At 38.4% G+C, this 13,922-nt stretch overlaps 1 pseudogene; it reads left to right on the top strand.

The window, feature by feature from the left end:
- The first annotated feature begins 383 nt into the window (after positions 1 to 383).
- On the top strand, positions 384 to 736 carry LOC102730739 (large ribosomal subunit protein eL30 pseudogene; annotated as a pseudogene).
- The last annotated feature ends 13,186 nt before the right edge of the window (positions 737 to 13,922 follow it).

Below are 13,922 nucleotides of genomic sequence, written 5' to 3'. Positions count from 1 at the left end.
TTGATGTCAGAAACTAATACACTTCCACAAGAAATTAGCATTTTTATATAGCTAATCAGAGATCCATGTTGTTTCATCTTGATTTGATTGAAAATAAAGTTAGAAAAAGATTGGAAATGATTTTCATATTTTATCTCAGCTATAGTAACACGTCTTTAATATTTATTCTCAGATACAACAGTGCTATGACATTCTACTGGACCTGGCAAATTCCTCCTAGGAGTCATAGACTGCTGAACTATGCAAACACTTCCCCACAGAATCATTAACTTCTCAGTTCTTTAGCTAAGAAGGGAAGAAAATCAAGTTCATCCCATCCTTTCTCCCTCCCTGGTCATCTTGGTGGCTGCTCTTGGTTGCTGGCCATCCTATACCTAAGGCAGATGGATGGTGGCCACGAAGAAGAGGAAAAAACCACTGATGTCATCAACTCTAGACTCCAATTCGTTATGAAAGGTGGAAAGTGTATGCTGGGGTACAAGCAGACTCTGAAAATGATCAGACATGACAAACCAAAACTGGTCATCCTCACCAACAGGAGCCCAGCCTTGAGGAAATCTGAAATAGAGTACTATACGCCATGTCAGCCAGAAGTGGTGTCCATCATGACAACGGCAATAATATTGAACTGGGCACAGCACGTGGAAAATACTACAGACTATGTACACTGGCTGTCATTGATCCGGGTGAGTCTGGCATCATTACAAGCATGCCAGAACAGATGGGTGAAAAGTAAATCATGCAAAATTATTCTTTAATAAAACTGGCCGGAGCTTGTTTAAAAAAAAAAATCAAGTTTAAACTCCTTGTTTATACAAGGATAGTTATTAATAGGGACCATGTCTATTCCAATTTCCTTTGTACCTTCTATATTGTTTACGTAACTTGTTTTCATGGCCTCATGTTCCATAGGAATTGAGTTTGTCAAGCATCAGAAATCACAACTAGCTATAAATTAGATAATACAGCTTCATTCAGTGTTATTACTTATGATGTCCAAAGGGTAGGAATATGAAGTCTGCCTGGTTTCTTGTGATCTTCAAGCACTTTTTAAGATGAAAAGATACAAAAGGTCCCCAATGATGTTATACCTCAAAGATGCTGAAATGTTAAGTAGGTTCAAAAAATAAAGATGATTTTCTCATTTTCTATTTACTTCTGCAAGCAACCTGTGTGTAGGAATTCATTTTCTCCCCAAAGAAATCAATAAAGGTGCTTTCATTTTGAATGTAAACAAGATAAAACTGAAAGTCATTTTTATTTTTTTCTGAACTCACTACAGTTCTAAAGCAGTTCACCCCATTAAAATTATTGCTTAAAATTTTGCCCAAGTATCCAAAGCAATTCTCACATCCCATAAAAGACAATAGTAGGGACCACCATACAGATAACCAAAAAGCCAGTTGCTTACATAATGAGGAATTAATCTCCAAAGGGGCTGCCTATACCCCAAATATGATCCATGCATGCCTTCCCACCTTTCCTGAATTTTCTCCACTATAATCTAGTTTGATTTAAGTTCCTAAAGCTTGGTTTCAAATTCAAATCCTTTCTGAGAGAGAGAGAACTAAAAAACACATTTGCCCCATCAAATGTACGATATTAGATCATACGTGGGTAGAGACCTGAGGAAATGGGACCCTACACAGGTACATGTTCACAAGTATGAGAACTATATTTGCAACACTACTTGAGTCACAGAGCATGTCTTTCCTCTTTTCTATATCTTCACAATAATCCCATAGAAGGTGTTTTTGATTGAGGTTAAATTCACATAACATATAATTAACCATTTTAAAGTATACAATTTAGCCTCATTTAGTACATTCACAGTGTTGTGCAGCTCTCACCTCTACTAGTTCCAATGCATTCTCATTACTCCAAAATTAAACCCCTTATCCATTAAGCAGGTAGCCCAACTCTCCCCTCCCTCTAGCCCTGGAAACCACCAATCTGCGTTCTATCTCTATTGTTTTACCTTTCCTAGATGTTTCATATAAATGGAATCATGCAGTATGTGGCCTTTCTGTGTTTGGCTTCCTTCACTTAGCATAATGTTTTTGAAGTTCACCCATATGATAGCATATTGGCACTTCCTTCCTTTTTATAACTGAATAATATTCCAATATATGGTTGAACCATATTTTGTTCATCCATTCATCCATCGATGGAAATTTGGGCTGTTTCCACATTTTTGCTATTGTGAATAATGCTGCTATAAATACACACGTACAAGTATTTGTCTGAGCACCTGTTTTCAGTTCTTTGGGGTATATACCTCAGAGTGGAATTGCAGGGTCATATGATAATTCTGTGTTTAACTTTTGAGGAACCACCAAACTGTTTTTCACAGCGGCTGAACCATTTTTCATTCCCTCCAGCAACGTATAAAGATTCCAATTTTACCACCTCTTTCCCAAAACTTGTTATTTTCTGCATTCTTTTAGTTTCTTTTTATTGTAGCCATTCTCATGAGTGTGAAGTGGTATCTCACTATGGTTTTCATTTACATCTCCCTAATGACTAATGATGTTGAACATCAAATGCTTTCAGTCCATGCTCCAAAGCTGCAATGCCTTTGTAAAAACCTATATGATGCCCAAAACACTCTGTCAATAGGATTATATCAATGTTAACTTCTTAGTTTTGATCATTATTTTATGGCTTTACAAATGTTAACATTAGAGAAAACGAGTGAAAGATATGTGAGAACTCTGTACTATATTTTCAAATCTTATAGAGAATTTGGAAATTTGGAAATTCAGGAAATCAAATCACTGCTACTACTTTGGATTATATTCTTCCAATTCTTTATGAATGCATGCATGTGTATGTGGTATAATTTTTATGATAATGAGATCCCAGAATTCATAATATTTTTCTTGCTTTTAAAAACTTCCTCCCAGCTATACTGAAATATAATTGACATATAATAAACTTTACATATTTATGGTATACAATTTAATGAATTTTGACATATTTATACACCAGTGAAACCATAACCACAATCAATGCAGTGAACATATCCATCACCCCAAAGAGTTTCCTTAACCCTCCGTATTGTCCTCAAAGCTTTTCCTTTTACCCACCTCTCCACTCTTTTCTGAGGCAACCAAAGATCTGCTTCCTATTATGATTGATTGCTTTGCATTTTCCAAAATTCTACATAAATGGAAATATAAACTATGTACTTCCTTTGCCTTGGCTTCCTTCACTCAGCATAAGTATTTTGAGATTCACGCATGTTGTTGTGTGTATCAAGGGTTCATTCCTTGTTATTGCTAGCAGTATTCCACTGTGTAGCTGTAACAAAACGCTCATTCATTCACCTGTTGATGGACATTTGGTTGTTTCAGTTTGGGGCTATCTTGATGAGAACTTCTATGAACATTCAAATACAAGTCTTTGGATATATGCTCTCTTTCCTCCTGGGTAAACATCTAAGACTGAAAGGGCTGAGTCATATGATAAATGTACGTTTAACTTTTTAAATGTCAAGCTGTTTTCTAAAGCATTTTACATTTCCACAAGCAGTGCATGAGACTCTAGTTGCTTCAAATTCCCAACAACTGGTATGGTCAGCCACTTCAATTTTAGCCATGCTGGTTGGAGTGTAGGGTCATCTCATTGTGGATTTAATTCACATTTCCCTAAAAGCTAAAATTAGCAAGCCTCTTTACATATGCTTTCTTGCCATTCTTATATCATTTTTGATGAAGAGTTTGTGTAAATCTTGATCATTTTTAATTGGTTCATTTCTCTTTTATCACTGAGCTACAAAAGATCTTTATATATTTTGGTACATGTCCTTTGTTAAGTGTATGTTTTACAGTATGTTCTGCTAGTCTGTAGCTTGTCTTTTCATTATCTTAGTGTTTTTTGAAAAGAATTTTTAATTTTGATGTAGTCCAATTTATAGATTTTTTTCTATCAGATTTCATGTTTCTTATATCATATTTAAATCTCAGCAAACCCAAAGTCACTAAGAATTTCTCCTATGTTTTCTTCTATAAGTCTTGCAGTTTTAGATTTGGTATTTGGGTCTATAATCCATTTTGAGTCCATTTTTATGTATGGATCAAAGTTTGTTTGTTTGATATATGAATACCTAATTATTTCAGCACCATTTCTTAAATTGTCCTTCCCTATTGGATTGTTATGGCACCATTACCAAAAATCAGTTTCTATATATTATTTCCATACTCTCTCTTTATTTATTTTTTTTTTACATTTTATTTATTTATTTGAGAGAGAGCACAAGCAGGGAGGAGGGACAGAGGGAGAGGGAGAAGCAGACCCCCCGCTGAGCAGGGAGCCCAATGTGGGGATCGATCCCAGGACATTGGAATCATGACCTGAGCACAACGCAGATGCTTAACCAACTGAGCCACCCAACACCCCTCATACTCTCTCTTTTGTCCTATTGATCTATTTATTTTAACATCCATACCACGCTATCTTGATTATGGTACTGTATAATAAGTCTTAAAATCAGATAGTGTTAGCCATTCAACATTGTACTTTTTTTCTAATTTGTTTTGACTATTCAAGGTCTTTTCCATCTCCATATAAATTTTAAACTTAGTCAGTTAATGTCTACTAAAAAGGTTCTGGAACTTCAATTTCAAATGTTGGATTTCTAAATTATTTTGGAGAGAATTAACGTTTAACACTATTGAGTCTTTTTTAAAATATTTATTTATTTATTTGTCTGAGAAAGAGAGTGCACACAAGCAGGGGGAACAGCAGGCAGAGGGAGAAGCAGGCTTCTTGCTCAGCAGGGAGCCCGATGCGGTGCTCCATCCCAGGACCCTGGGATCATGACCTGAGCCGAAGGCAGCTGCTTAACCGACTGAGCCACCCAGGCATCCCCAATATTGAGTCTTTCAATGCATAAACATGATATGTTTTCCACAGCTAACTAGGTCTTCTTTTAATTTTTCTCAGCCATGTTTTGTAGTTTGCAGTACACAGGTCTTGCACATCTTATGTCAAGTTTATTCCTAAGTATTCCTATTTTTTTATATTATTATAAATGACACTGTACTTTTTAATTGTTCATTGCCAGTATATAGAAATATGACTAACTTTTGTATATTGACATTATATCCTACAACTATGATAAACTCATTTATTACAGCAACTCTTTAGTGGACTCCATAGAATTTTCTACATAGACAATCCTGTCATCTGCATGTATAGAACAATTTTACTTCTTCTTTTCCAATATGTTTGCTTTCAATTTCTTTACTTTCCAAACAGCTTTACTCTGTTTGAATTAACAAAAATGTACCAGGTGTTGTGGGTCAGTAGACATCACCGAAGGTAGCTAGGCCTGAATCATCTTTTAAGAAGCCACTTAAGAGTCTCACTATAGAAGGAAATCAGAGTAGCAACAGAATATGAGGTAAAGGTGAATGGCCTGAAGCAGGAGCTGGGAGTAGGGAGATTAGAAGCTGAATCAGGGCCACACCTCTCACACCAAGGAACGGGCACTGGGGAGGCTTTCCTTTGCATGCGTCTTACTCCACAAGACAAAACACCAGTGGCCAGGCAGTCAGTGTTAACTAGACAAGCATCAATCAACAGAGAGAGCAACACAACTGGTCAGTTAAAATAAGAAACTCTTGTCTTCTTTTCTCCCTCTTTCCTTTTCTAACACAATGAAGGTTAGAGCCTAGAAGAAGGAGAGGAGGAAGCTAAATGAACTAATCCTGTCCCCCAGTGTGAGGGTGGGGGATGCAGAATAAAAGATCAGGTACTACCCACCCCCCACCCCCACACAAACATACATACTACAGTCCCTATGATACGGACAAGTTTTTGAATCAGATATGAGATTGGAGCTTTAAACAAATTCTAATAACTAGTTACCAGGAAATTACGATTTTTTTCCCCCTAAGATGCTGTTAAGGGATCTGCTATCAGAGAGGGAAGGGATATTTAACATAAGTCAATGGGGGGGGGGGGGTGGGATGGGAGTGTAACAACAGAAAACTAAGATAGGTCAATAAACCAGATATATCTGGTTTAAAGATGTCTCCCTGTTATATTAGTTGATTGAATATAAATAATGAATTTATCTGGATAAAACCAGCTAAAAAGACCTTCCTATTTGATGCTGGAACGTCAAAAGTGTTCTAGTGGATCCCATGACCTGGGACCCTTTGAACTGGGTGGGAGGAAGCATCTGCAAGTTCTCAAAGCAAGTGGTCCAACAGAATGAGAAGATCCATTTAAAATGCATTTGTTGGGCCTCCATTTCCTTGATAGCAAAGTGGAAAAGATTGCACTAAATTCCCTTTGATCCTCTTAGCCCTACTTTCTTTGCTTTTTCGAAGTGGCCAATTCATATTCTCCTATTGCTTCTAAAAAGTTCAGGTTTATCTCAAAAATATTATCTATCCCTCAAATAGGTCATGCCTATGCATACCTATGAACTTTCACATATATTGCTCCCTCAGCCTGGAATGCCTCTTCCCCACCTACCTCCTAGAAAATATCCCCTCATCCTTCAAGATCAGTTTCTTGAATCCCCTTCTCTCACTGCCCAGGTGAGAATGACCACTTGCTCTTCTCTAAGTCTCACTGCTCTCAATCTGTTCCTCCATGGCAAAGACTTTTTAAAAAAGAGGAAGTGGCCGGGGGTGGATACGGAGTTGTGTCAGCTGTCTTCTCCCTAATCCACTTCTCTTTTAAGGAGGAAACCCAGCTTCTGGCCAGCTTCCAAACAAGTGTTCATACAAAACCTGGGTAATGGAAGAACAAGAAAAGTGAAAGCCATCAGAAAGGCTAAGCCAATATATAAAGAAAGAGATGAGCCTGAGAGAGCATGGAGAGCACAAGAAAGAGCACATCGACAAGTTCATGAGAGCTTGCAGTGAAAGGACAAATGGTGCTGGCATAGTGCAGAGAGGACACCTCTGTACCCCGGAGCCCGGCAGTGTGCAGTATACGGAAAGGGGAAGAAGTAGGTGTTCTGTTACGCTATGTATGTGGATTGCCTTTGGCATTTTTAAAGAAACTTCCATAGAATTTAAATTGTTTTTCAGTCTTTCTACATTCAAGCTACTGTGTGAACATGACCTGTAGTGAGGCCAGGGCTTTGAGCTAAGTGGCATCTGTCTTGTAAGTCTTAGCAACTTGTAATTATATTTTCACGTCTGTTTTCTCCTCTCACTCGCTCCCCCCACCCCCCCACCCAGATTCTCCTGGAGAGCAAGGACTGTGCCTTATTTATTCATTTCCACTGCCCCTATGAATGAAGGATTCATCTAGAAAAGGAGCCTTTTTCTGGAACTCTACACACAGTCCGCAGCCCGGTTCTAGAGGCATACAAATGTCTATGTACAGAAGGCTTCAGAGCTCTGGGTCACACGGGTTGGATTCCAATCCCAGTCTTGCCACCCACTCTAGCTGTGGGCCCTCAAACTCCTGAAGTCTCAGCTCTCTCAACCGTAAAATGGTGGACAGCACTGCACTGAGTTTTATGCGGATTAAGCAAAATAACACATATTAACTATTAACTACAGTGTTCAACACAGGCAAATGTATACATTATAAAGAGAGATCTATAGATCTCAACATAGCGTATCTGAATATATTCAAACATACAGATAGATTCAGCTTCCATTCCGAACCTTCCCTTAGAAATATCCTTATCTCTTAGATATGTATATATTTAAATCTGGTATTGTCTAAAAAGGAAGAAACAGCAATAGTAACACTATCACAGTTATTATAAGTATATTTAATTGACTGAGAGAGAACATTAAGCACATGAAACCTGAATGTATACATCACTTTATTAATCTAACTCGTTTTGCATCATACACATATCTGTCAGGCAAAGGTTAATAGAGAGTTTATGAAATTTGGAATTCAATTACGTCTCACAGGAATCTCAGTTGGAAGCCATGCCAGTTTCTATGGCAACCAAAGGGCTCAGGCAAAATGTGGGGGGATGGGAGTTAATTCAAAGGCAAGATAAGCACATAAATATAGCTCTTGTCTACCTTTTCTTCTGAGCTCCAAAAGCAGTCTTTGTGGCATTTAAATTATTATACAAAGGGAAATATAAATCAGATTAGTTTTTTCATTTTCTAGAATTAAATATACTTTTGCAAAATGTTTAAAGGTGATTCCAGTTTTTAAATATGTATCACTTCTCTGCATATCCAGTTTATGAAGCGTGTCAGGTATGAGTCCCAAATTCCTCGGGGAGGCCAGGGGGAAAATATAGAAGAGGAGATTAAAAGAACAAAACAAAGATGTCCAGGATGATCAGAATACACTGAATAACCTCAACACCAGCTAATCGGGTTTTACTTAAGATCTCAGAAGTTGCAATCAGGCCAAAGGGAGAAAATATGTTCACAGGTAGAATTGGTTTTCTTGTTACGAATTTCACAGCATCATTGAATTAAAGGAGACTGCAGTGATCACCTGATCAAAAACCTTCATATTATCACCAAAAATACTTACCTGAAGAAATTAATTTAGCTCCCTAATTTAGTTGAGGGAGCGAGATATCAACACAGCCTTGGCTGGAATCTCAGACCCCTGACTACAGCTCACTCTGCATTCTGTACACCACTTTCTTCTGCTTCACTTTTACAAACAAAATTTAGGTTCCAAAATTTAGGAACATTCTTAAACCATTTTCCTTCCCAAGTAGTTTCCAACTTTTGAATTTCCTGAATCTAGATGGTTGCTGATGGTCTGATTTGTTTTGTAAGACCAGTTGAATCTTATTTTTTATACACTCCACCTAAGCTTTTAATTTGGTTCACATTTGACAAGCAACTTCAGATTTACCATGAACCCTGCTTTATGAAAGTTCTGCAATCACTCATCTGTTTTATGCTGACAGTCCAGCTGCTCCAAGTTCATTGGAAGCAGTTTGCACCTGTATATGTCCTATGTAAGAAGAGACTGAAAGACAAAAGAGGCTGGACAAATTCACATAGGAGCCACCAAATGTTAATAAAAAATAGAAATCATTGTTGTCCCAAATCTAAGTCTCTGAGGAGAAATCTTGCAAATGGAAATTTCCCCATGATTTTAAAACTGTTTGTGCTGCATTTATTATGATGTTGTGAGAACCTCACGACTTTGGTAAAGAAGAGTGAGTTGTAGAAAGAAAGATCCATCTATGATGACCATGATCAGAGTGAAAATTCCAGGCTCATTTGGCTGGACCCCATCTCAGGAATCTCTCCCCACTGTGTAGTGGTTGATTAACCCCGGTGAGGCTGGGCTAGCTTGAAAAACTTCAGCTCTCTGCAGAAATGGGGGCTTTTGTTAGTGCCAACATCATGGAATGTTTGAGATTGCTATGGAAACTTGGTTGGGATGAACCAAGCCACACCCTAGTTAGAGAGTCAAGAACACAGAGCAGCTAAATGTTCTTGAGAAACTCAAGAAAACCATATTGCATAACCTCAAATCTTCATTTTGTGACCTCAAGTTATTTCTTTGTAAAGGGAAGAGAAAATGGAATAAAGAAAAATTGAACGGCATTATAATTTGGCCAGCACTTTAAAACAGTGAACTTACACTACTCTCTCAATGTTTGCATTAAATAAAGCCTGCATTTTCTAACTTTGTTTTAAATAAATATAATGGAGAGATTCCATAGTGGACAACTCATGGTGACCTCTCTGTGTTTCTGCATACATGCAAAAAAAGTGCATGGTGCAGATGAGGGAACAGGTGGCTGGACTAGAATCTAATTTTCCTTCTCTAAAGACTGAGAAAAGATATCAAAATACAGATAGAATGCTGTCCTTATCTCTACAAACCACATCCTCTCTGAACTTCTGTCTTCTCATTCATAAAATGGAGATAATCCCAGCCAGCCTACCTCGCAATGTTATTATGTGGAGAAAATGAGATCGTAATTGGAAGTTTTGATTTATTGAGAAACTTACCCTGGGTGTAGCAACCACTGTGCTTGCTTTCCCTCTATGTTCTTTTAAGGGACACTTCCCCACCCACAGCCTCTACCAATTAGACAGCTATGTTTTCTCATGTGACCATAGCAGTTTTCACATGCCCACTCAGCCCCACTCCACCACCACTCCAATGTCTGGCCAAAGACATGTGTGGCCTTGCTCAAAATGATAAACTGCATCAATCAGACTGACTTCCCCAGAAATTTGAATCAAGATACATGGGGGAATAAAATAGCATGCGAGCAGTCAGAAGTGGCTAAAAGGTCCAAATGGGTTGAGCAAGGTCAAGTTATAAGAAGTTATAAGAAGCATAAGGATGAGGAAGGAGGAGTCAGTTGGTAGTAGAACAGAAAAGAGACCTGAGGAGGGTAGCTGAGTCCCACTGAGAGCAAAACACTGGAGTAGATGGGCCTGCCACCATCAGAGCTCACCAAAACTTGCTAGAAACAACAGTCACGAGATGTTGTTTATCTTACATCCTAAATAATTCTCTGTATCTCCTCTACTGCCACCTTAATCCATTATTATAAAATTAGTTGATTAACTGATTAATATCCTTCCTATTATTTTTTTTTATTTTAAGAGTGTATCTGAGCAAAAATCGGTTCAAATCAGGTGGCACCAGAAGTGGTTAAGACTGCTCCACCAAAGGAGCTCAGAGAGAGACTTTTATAGAGAAAAGGCAAAGCAAAGTAAGGCAATTACTGATGGCTATAGCTTAAAGCCTAGTTGGCTGTTTGTGATTGGTTGTCCTTAGCTTTTGTTGTTGTTGTTGTTTTTTAAAGATTTTATTTATTTATTTGACAGAGAAATAGAGAGAGAGCACAAGTAGGCAGAACTGCAGTCAGAGGGAGAAGGAGAAGCAGGCTCTCCGCTGAGCAGCGAGCGATGTGGGGCTCGATCCCAGGACCCCGGGATCATGACCTGAGCCGAAGGCAGACGCTTAACCGACTGAGCCACCCAGGCGCCCCCCTTAGCATTTTGATCTTATAAACTTGAGGCATTTACCAGCTTAGATTTGGGTTTGCTTCCACAGGTTACCACAGTATTAGAGCCACATCAGTCTGATGGCTTCCTTGCTTAATTAAATGAATAATTCCCCCACTTTTAGTCATCCTCTCATATGGGAGAGGTTGGCCAAAAATTTGATATTGGCACCACTCTCAGTGACCCCCAGAGTTAAGTTGCTCTTGTCTCATTGTGGAACTCATAGGTTATGATGTCAGATCTGTGTAGAGTTGTTTTTGCTGTTCATGTGGTTGTTCATCTTGTTTCTGTTTCTCCAAGCAGAGTGAGACCATCTGATGTGTTGCTGACGGCTGGGAACATGTATTTAAGACCTCTGAGAGAACAAAGCACGCCAGGGAGATTACAGTGATAACTAGTAGGAGCTAACAACAAGAGACTAGAGTATACTCCAGGGCCACCATAAATCAAAGAAGTTGGTATCAAATAAATCAAAGAATGTACCTGAAGGGGCATCAACTTATTTTAGCCAAGTGGCTTGTTTATTGATTCCTTATATTTGCTACAATAGCAGAGGTGTTGACACAGTTACAGTAGGAGAATTTGCTATCGCACAGACTCCTCCCTGTTCAGTCACTAAGTAATCTAAAGCAATACTATTATCTAAAACCCCCTAGCAAGAAAATCTAGCGACTTTTGTTGGGAAGCTATTGCTTTAGCAGCAGATTCAGGAATACTTGAGAAAGTTAAAGAGCATGGCTTCTCATGAATTAACAGAGAGAAAAAGCAAGTAGCAAAAAGGCAAAAAGAATAAAGTTTTCATATTGGAGATGAAGACCTTGATCCATGATCTTGGAAGAGCTATCCACCACAAGATGCCATCTGCTTCTGGAGAGGAACCTCCCGAGTCAGTTTTTAGATCTCCAGCTGCCATGCAATTCGAACAGTCTGCAAGAGCCCTTTTTAGTTGGGGGATGTGAACCCAGGGTTCAAAGCCCTGAAGTTTAACTGCCATCTGGGTAGAGAGGAAGACCTGGTATGGTCCCTTCCAAGGTGGTTTGAGGACAGTCTTTGTTTTTAGTGATTCCAAATCAGAAGGGTAGAACAAAATTGGAAATGCTAGTTTGGAAAGTTTAGCCAGATATTCAAGAAAAGTTCAGGATCCAGCTTGGTTTATGGATATATAACAAAACCTCAAAGATAATCAGCAGAACTAGAATCTGATATCTACAAGATTGTGTTATAATTTTCTACTGAAAATTTTTTTTCCTCTACAATCACCTTCATTTCTATCAAAAATAAACACAGTAAGGCTAATTTGTTTACAAAATAAGTCCAGTCTCATTAAACTTGTTCTGATTATTTACATAAGTGCAATAAGAATAGTGATTGACCATGTAAGATCTTTTAAAATCTGCTTTACTGTAACTTGTATAAGAAATCATAGATCCATCTTTTAAAAGTCTTTTCAGGCAGGGCGCCTGGAAGGCTCAGTAGTTAAGCAGCCGACTCTTCATTTCGGCTCAGGTCATGATCTCAGAGTCCCGGGATAGAGCCCCATATTGGGATCCCTGCTCAGAGGGGAGTCTGCTTGGGATTCTCTCTCTCCCTCTGCCCTCCCACACCCTCCTCCCTCCTGACTCACTCACACTCTCTCTCTAAACATAAAATAAATAAATCTTTAAAAAAGTTAAAAAATAAAAGCCTTTTTAGGCTAAGAAACGATCCAAGAATCCACCATCAGACTTTAACTGGAATACCTATAGATTGGGTATATTTCTCTTTTCTTGATATCCCCAAGATATCCTGAGGTGCCTCAGCCTTTCAGGAAGTGACCTTCCTTACTCACCTTACTCACCTGTAGGCAAGGTACCAGGCCAGTTTTTCCAAAAGGCTTTTATTGACTCCTTAAGGTCAATCTTAGTTCCCAAAACCCATCTGGTCATATCAGATTTTATGCATATTCTCAAACATGAAATCCAAATCGAAGCCTTGGTAATATAACCAATGTTTCCAGTTGGGTCTTGTTATAAAGAGAACAGATTTTCTATGAAAGTATAGTTACTTAGCATATAATATTAGTTTCAGGTGTACAACATAGTGATTTAATAATTATATACATTATGAAATGCTCATTACAGTAAGTGTAATTATCATGTGTCCACATACAAAATTATTACAATATTATTGAATCACACTCCCTATGCTGTACTCTTTATCCCTGTGACTTATTTGTTTTATAGCTGGAAGTTTGTACCTCTTAATCCCCTTCACTTATTTTGCCAATTCCCTCACCTCTTTCCCCCCTGGCAACCACCAGTTTGTTCTCCGTATTTATGAGTATATTTGTTTTATTGTTTGATTGTAAATGTGGTAAGGAAGAACTAAGAAATTCAACTAAGATGGAAGTCAAGAGATGCCTATGTTCTAGATTCAGAGGCATGTTTCTTGGAATATTTGAGTAAATCCTTCCACAATGGAATTTCAAAATGTTTTTCTTTCCCTCTAGGTACATGGTTTCATTTTAGCTTAGGGGAGAAGGCCTTTAAAAAGTTCCTATCAGGCTTTGAGTATCAGCTTCCAATTTGACCAACTTCTGACCACAAAGCTACTTTAAAAAGAAAAAAATTCTTTTAAATATTTTGTCAGGTTCTAGCTGGAACAAACAGTAAATATCTCTGGCAGTATCGAACAACCCTATGGACACAAGAGGGGTCCCCAAGTAGGGTGCAAAAGATAGTACCTTCCCAAGAGCCACTCCCAAAGATAACCAAAAGAGAGAAAGCCTTAGCTTCCCTGAGAGCTGGCAACACGTGGTAGGACCCTAGCTGCAAATGGAGTGCTGCCCACATTTCTGTCCAGTCATACTTTGGAAGGTCCCAAACTGGTCATTGCCCAACTGGTTCTCAGGACACAAAATGAGACAAACAAGAAGGCAAAACTGTCCCTGGGAGAAAAAGGATTGATAATTAATATTTTTTTCCTGCTAATCTGAGTTTG

This window comes from Leptonychotes weddellii, chromosome 6 (genome assembly GCF_054177405.1).
Source record: "Leptonychotes weddellii isolate Sample4059 chromosome 6, ASM5417740v2, whole genome shotgun sequence".
Taxonomy (NCBI): domain Eukaryota; kingdom Metazoa; phylum Chordata; class Mammalia; order Carnivora; family Phocidae; genus Leptonychotes; species Leptonychotes weddellii.
This window is presented reverse-complemented; position numbering and strand designations above follow the sequence as displayed.